This window comes from Salvia miltiorrhiza, chromosome 6, assembly GCF_028751815.1.
Source record: "Salvia miltiorrhiza cultivar Shanhuang (shh) chromosome 6, IMPLAD_Smil_shh, whole genome shotgun sequence".
Lineage (NCBI taxonomy): Eukaryota > Viridiplantae > Streptophyta > Magnoliopsida > Lamiales > Lamiaceae > Salvia > Salvia miltiorrhiza.
This window is the reverse complement of record NC_080392.1, coordinates 34,179,551-34,185,550: the sequence shown is the minus strand read 5'-3', so window position 1 is coordinate 34,185,550 and position 6,000 is coordinate 34,179,551.

The window sequence follows — 6,000 nt, the reverse complement described above, 5'->3', positions numbered from 1 at the left end:
AACTCTTGTCAGAAGAGTCAACCAAAATCCTCGCCAGAGGAGCCTTCCAAATCCTTTCCAGAGGAATCAACCAAATCCTCGCCAGAGGAGGCGGTGAAATCCCTTCCGGGGGAAATCAATCAAATCCTCGTCAGAGGAGGCGGCGAAATCCTTTCCAGAAGAATCAACCAAAGCTCTTGTCCGAAGGAATCAACAGAACCCCCACAACGGAAATCAGAGAAATCTCGAAGGAGAAAATCAAAGAAACACCGACAACAAACATGATGAGCTAAACCAAGCCAAGCACAGATTCAACATGAACGTGAAAGCAACAAAAACAACACAAAGAACAAAGGGAAAAAAGCGACATAAGCAGAAAAGAAGTTTCATAAAAACGTGCCAAGGAGGCACAGCTGTACACCAAAAATCGGAGGTAAAGTATTCATTCTGTACAAAATAAAGAGTTACAAAAATTATTATCAAATTAGGTAGGAGGGATGGAGGCATCTTCAGGAGAAGTAGAGGAAGCAGGAGCGGAGGCAGAGGATACTGGAGGAGGAACACCACTGGCAGGGATCTGGCTAGCAGAGGTTCCCTCTGTAAACACAGGCAGCATGCCGATCTCTTTCACTTTGGGAAGACGAGCTCCCAAATCCAACAGCTTCGCAGCTTCCTGCACATATAAAGTCTCATCCCTATACAGATCAAACAGCTGATCCACCGCAGCAAAGGAGGAGGCAGAATCGGAGAAAGCTGAAGGCGCTAAATCAGAGGGCAGGGGAGGTTCCATGCTGAACTGAGAAAATGACCGGGTGCCCTTGCCAGTAGGATCCCGCAGCCGGTTCACAAAGCGTACCAGGGAAGCAGAGAAAGCAGGCATATACAGGGGAGCAGAGGGCAATGAGTCAAATCCAATCCCAAGAGTAAAATAGGGAATGGCCTTCTCCAGCACTGGATACCACCACTCTGGTTTCCCTGGAGAATTTGCAGGGATCCCCATCAGTTCATTTATTTCCTCATCCTTAAGGTTATCCATCAGGGTTCGGAAATTCAAGGAAGCGAGTTGCTCCGGGGTGGCTCCCGCCATCTCTAGTGCCTTGGTAGCAGTACGCTCTATCACGTAAGCAAAAAGGGGCCCAAAATCCTCTAGGTATTCAGGAGTCTTTTTAAAAGCCTCCAGAGTGCCCTCTAGCATCACTCCTAGGAAGTGTTGACCCTGCGGAGACAAGAAATATTCCAGGCGTTGATCTCGTGCCCCCAAGACATAGGCACGATTTTGAGCCTCTATAAGTGTCTTCTTCCAACCACGCCTGGTCTCCTTGTAAGCTTTTTCATATCCCGCCTTGAACCTGGCAAGGCTCTCATGACCTTCCTTGGTCGTCCTGGTCAATTCAGAAACCAGGGAGGACTTCTCCACTTCCGATTGGGCCAGCTGAGCCTTCAACTCAGCAATTTCTGCCTCAGCCTTACTCAGACGTTCCACCACTCCAGCGACATCATCATCGCGCTTGGCGACGTCCGCTTGTTCCTCCTCTCTCTCTTTCTCTGACATGTCATAGTCGTGGATACACTTAACAGCTCCCCACATCCGAGCCTCCACCTGCAAGAAAACAAAATGGGTTCCGACAGAACAACAAAAAGGTTAGTAACTTCGTTTTTCTTTCTATGATAAAGGTATAAGAGACAAGGTACCTGAAGAGCCAACTGGCACAACTGAGTAGCTAAAACCCCCCGGGGCAATTTCTCCACTTTCTCCTGGTCTTTTGAGTGGACACGAGCTAACAAGGCATCAATTAGCCTTTGACCCGACAGACTCGAAATCGGCCCAGGGACAACATCCTCGGGTTCATCAGCAGAGGGCACCACAGCTTTCCCCTTGCCCTTTCCCCCGGCAGAAGCGGGAACCTTCGAACCACCAGCAGACCTCTTTGCTGGCCCCTTGCCCTTCTCCACTGCAGAGGAGAGGACCTTCGAGTCACCAACAGACTTCTTTGCTGGCTCCTGGGACTTGCCGGCCTTCCTCAGGCCCTCCTGTTTTTCCTTCTCACCCATAGAGATCAGAGAGCCCCTTTTCCTTTTCTTCGAAAGCTCTGCAAGGGTGACACCGGGGGCCGAGTCGGGTGAAGGAATTTCATCAGTAATATCTACAATCTGGATATCTTCTTCACACATGCCAGATGCATCACCAGTACTGGGACGTTTGCTCCTACGAACAAGAGCGCCCGCATCAATCTCCTCTGCATCAAATGGGCGTGAGACCTCCACATTTCCTTCTGAGATTTCTACTACAGAGGGAATGGCGATCAGCTCGACCCCAGTCGGCTGTTCTGATAGGGACGTCCTGGAAACAGCACCCCCCGAGCCATGTTCCCCACTGGGAGTAGGAGCAGTAATATCAGGCAATTTGCCCCCGCACTTGATTCTCCAAGACATGTCTGCAAAATCAAAATGCTATACCATTAACATCAGGGTAACAGAAGTTAACATATTTTTCTAACTCATATTTTTTACCTATTGATTTCTGTGGATATAGGGGAAACAGGCCATTGTGAGCCAGAGCCGAATTGTTCTCAGCCAGGTATTTACAGTCTAAAGGCTGAACTTTGTTCATCATATTAAGATGAGCTATAACCCCCAAATCAAAGGTGGAAGGGGCACCGGGAGAGGCTGGTTTATAGGAGGTACGAGGGTTATGCCATTGCAGCTCCGAAACGAAATACTCGCGCCAAGAACCCGAAAGAGTACGCACATAACAGTATTGGAACAAGAAATTTTTGTCATGAGAGTTTAGGGAGGAAAGAAAGGTGGTGGGATACTTCTTAAGACTAGCAAAACTATACAGAGGGCTGTTCTGCATACGTAGCGACTGGGTCTGAAAGAATAACTTGGCAGTATCTCCAACACCATGGAAGCGGCAAAGAATGTGAAAAGCGTACAATCTCCGGATGGCAGAGGGAGTAAGCTGGTAAAAGGGAATACGGTAGTAATTGCAAACTTCGGCCAAGAAAGGAGGAGGAGGAAGTCTTAAACCAACATCTATCTGGGCTTTCCAGATAGCCACTGTCTTATGGTCATAGAGCTTTTCCGGAGGGGTCGAGTCTTTGGAAAAGGCGATAAATTGTAAACCTAGGGGGCAACGACACTTGCGTCGCATTTTATCCATCTCCGCGACACTGAGGCGTGATTCAGGAATACACTTGGGGGGTTGGGGTGTCTTCTTACCCCTTTTCTTAGGCTGAGAAGAACTGGGGACAGTTTGGGAATCATAAGAGGCAGAGGGGGAAGGGAGGCTCTCGAGATCCTGGAGTTGGGGGGAGGAAGATGAAGAAGCTTGGGGGGAGGGGGAAGGCGAATGCGAGAGCTGAGGAGCGGAAGTAGAGGCCATTATCAGAAATACCAATCCTAGGGTTTTCTAACACGCTCAATCAGAGCACCAACAAACTTCAAAACTACTTACACTGATCACAAATAATGGGGAAGAAAAAGGATACGCAAATTACCTAGGGTAGAGAAAAATGGACGGTAAAAACCGGAGCGGTGGTATCGCGGGAAATACGCCGGAACAGGGAGAGAATCGCCGGAATTTGCAGATAGAAGAATTTGAGAAAACTGGAGAAGAAGAATAGTGAAAAATGGGAGTTCGAATCGACTAAGTAAAAATATACGCGGGCAACTACCAACATGCGGGATGAACGACACGTGGCATACGGAAATAAATCGACGGCTAAAAATCCCTACGGAAAGGCGAAAAGACGCAAAGGCTAAAAAGTAACCTCGGGGTACAGGAAAAAGCACTGTAGATTGGGCAGGCATTTAATGCAGGTGACGTCATCCATGCGGGCGAATCCTCTGACTAGTTGCACTATTCCAGAAGTGAACTAGCCAGACCAGGGGGGGAGTGACAAAAACACCAGAGAGCAACTTACAGGTGTTACCTTTATTTTCGTAAAATATTAGAGTGTTTATATCTTCATGACTTGCAGGGATCAGGGAAAACATCATAGCACCAGCTTTAACAATACTACAATGGTTGAACACGAAGAATACCCGGTTCAACCAGACTAGAGGGGGGAGTGGTTGATGAGGAGTAATATGTGCAGAGTAGGGAAAGAATACAAATCAGAGGAATCGACCCCACTGGCGGGACGAATATGGCAGAAGAGATACACTCACCAGAGAAGTCAATTCCATCAGAGAGGTCACCCTTATCAGAGAAGTCATCCCCATCAGAGAAGTCACCATCATCAGAGAAGTCATCCCCCTCAGAGAAGTCACCATCGCCAGAGAAGTCCTCCACGCCAGAGAAGTCATCCACGTCAGAGAAGTCCTCCACGCCAGAGAAGTCATCCACATCAGAGAAGTCCTCCACGCCAGAGAAGTCATCCACGTCAGAGAAGTCCTCCACGCCAGGGAAGTCATCCGTGCCAGAGAGATCGCCTCTTTCAGAAGGATCGCCAAAGACGCGGAGGATTTTCCCGCGTGAAGATGAAATTCCTGATATACCCTTCAATCACGTCAAACGCATGCACTAGCATCGATTTTACCTTTTTACCCTCAATTGTAATCTATAAATAGGCCTCGTGCTCGTGTATTACATTTTTTACGCTATCATTTGCTCTTGAATACTACAGTTATATTTTGCTCTCGTGCTCGATTCTCCGATTGTTACTTCATCCTTTCCGATCAACTTTACTAGGTATAGTTTACGCCTTTCATTCCGTAGTTTAGGTGTTGGTTTCGTTAAACACCACCCTACTTATTCTCTGTCAATTGAAGATAAAAAGCAAATTGGATAAAGAGCATTTATATAAGTTGGTGAATATGTGCATCATCTCTTTTGATTTTCTTTAATCTACGACTATGGAAACAAAATTTCCCATAAAACCTCCAATCATTTTCTTTGTCGTATAATTCTTCGTCTTATCTTCTGATCTCTTTGTCTATACTGAAAACCCTTGTACATCAATTCCGCAAATTCATTCGATTGCTACAAAAATTTTATACAATCACTCATACGTTGTAGATTCAGAAGCTGCTAAGCTTTCACCATCAGAAGAAAGGAAGGTGGGCGTAGTCGGGCTCAAGCTCGTCAAAGTTGTTGATGATGACACCGTAGCTTCTAGCGTCGGACTCGCTCCTCTGTTGCATCCAGCGGCTGAAATCGTCTTTGTTCTCGTGCAAATTGTAATCGGAGACCTGGGTTTTGAAGGAATATTAAATTTAATTAATACTCGATTTGCCCGATCATCGTCTCTTGGATTATCTTAATTCACCATACATCGATTAAACTTATTATGCTCCTATTAATTTAAACACTGCACCGAGGAGTTCAGAAATACTTGAAGAATTCCTAAGAATTCGTCAATTCACCACCAAACAGGTCAGTCAATTTCAACGCTCTTTTTGACCTCTTAAACGACCTCCAATCATATTTTTTGCAGAAATACGACTTCTTCGTCTTCGAAAGAGATTTCCGTGGCTACCTGCTTCACCTCAATCGGAGTTCTGTAGAGGAAGTTATGGCTGTTTTTCGAAGACTCCAAAACTTAGTTTCCTGCAAAAATCTGACTCCAGCTCAGATCTTCTGAACTGTATCCCGCTCAGTTCCCAACGTTGGATGGACAACGAACTATGAGTACAATTGGCGCCTCCTTATTGCTCTGCTCTCTAAAACCCTAATTTTTTTGTGTCTTATTCTGAGAGCAGATATCTGTATTTAAAGACAAAACACAGACCTAGGACCTTAATAACTGTAGTAGGCGACTCCTACTGGGCTCAGGAGACTTTGGGTCAGTCCAGGGATCAAATACAAGGAATAAAGATGGGCCTCAAATGAATTAATTCTTATGATCAGCCCAGATCACAATTAATTCATAAATATTAATTCATTCCACTAGAGAATCAATATCGACTTACCCTTTTATTACCGATGATGAGTCGGGCTTGTATTTAGACTTATTAGACCTCCATATTTAAAATATCTGACATCCATTAATTAATTAAAGCTCTGACAGCTTAAAT